Source organism: Phoenix dactylifera, unplaced genomic scaffold (assembly GCF_009389715.1).
Source record: "Phoenix dactylifera cultivar Barhee BC4 unplaced genomic scaffold, palm_55x_up_171113_PBpolish2nd_filt_p 000527F, whole genome shotgun sequence".
Classification (NCBI taxonomy): Eukaryota; Viridiplantae; Streptophyta; class Magnoliopsida; order Arecales; family Arecaceae; genus Phoenix; species Phoenix dactylifera.
The window spans coordinates 345,457-346,623 of NW_024067937.1; the positions used below are offsets into that span (position 1 = coordinate 345,457).

Consider the following 1,167-nt stretch of genomic DNA (forward strand, 5'->3'; position numbering starts at 1 on the left):
TTCTTGTTCGGGATGGATCTCTTCAAACCAGCTAGGAGCTGTCTAGTGATTTTAGGACAAATACAAGGATTGATGTGTTTTTCTTTTATTGCATGCTTGACTGATCAAGTACTAGTGTATGCAAGGGAGTCGTTCTAGAGTACGTAACCTATTACCTTTTGACCCTGAAATAGAACGGACCCTTAGGAATATTCGAGCTGAGATCAGAATATTAGAATCATCCCCACCTCCTGAGATGGCTGAAGAACAACCCAAACTCCTGAGGGAGTACTTTACTCCCACCATTTACACTTTCCCATCTTGCATTTGATTACTTGAAGTAGCAGCTGTACAATATGAAATAAAGTCTAGTGTGATCCGAATGCTCCCATCTTTTTATGGGCTCACCAATGAAGATCCATATAAACACCTAGATGAATTCCTTGAGATTTGCACCACTGTCAAGATTCAGAATTTCACTGATGATGCTCTAAAACTTAGATTATTCCCCTTCTCCCTTAAAGATAGAGCCAAGCAATGGCTGAATTCTTTAGAAGCCAATTTGATTCGTTCCTGGGATCAAATGCAACAAGAATTTCTTAAAAAATACTTTCTCATAGGAAGAACGAACCAGTTTAGACATGCCATTACAAGCTTCTCCCAAACCGAGGGAGAAGAATTTCATAAAACTTGGGAGAGATTTCGGGACCTAATCCGTAAATGCCCACATCATCAAATACCTAAATGGTAGCTAGTGCAATGTTTCTATGATGGATTGACTGAACGAAACCGTCAGATGATCGATGCCGCATGCGGGGGGACATTCATGCTTCAAAATGAGCATGAAGCATGGCAATTATTTGAAAATCTTAATGAAAACTCCCTCCACCATGCTTCCTGTTCTCGTCAAGCACCCTCGAGTTCTCAAAGAAAAGGGACCATTTGTGAAATAAGTCATTCTATGGACCTGTCTAGCAAGGTAGATGCATTGTCCCATAAGATTGACCAACTGATGATAGGTGGGCATTTCATTAACTCTTCCCAAGCACAAGTGTGTACTATCTGTTCTAGCCCATCCCACCCTATTCATGAGTGCCCCTCAGCACCCCAATTCCCCGAACTCGTGCAAGAACACATCAATGCTGCTCAAACCCAGCCCAGACCGAGTAATGACCCATTTTTCAATAC

General features: G+C 41.7%; 1 non-coding gene across 1 annotated transcript; it reads right to left on the minus strand.

Annotated features, from left to right (window-relative positions):
- Positions 1-611: 611 nt before the first annotated feature.
- Positions 612-717, minus strand: LOC113461750. Its single transcript, XR_003384031.1, has one exon. It is a non-coding gene; the product is annotated as a small nucleolar RNA R71 (small nucleolar RNA).
- Between the last annotated feature and the right edge of the window lie 450 nt (positions 718-1,167).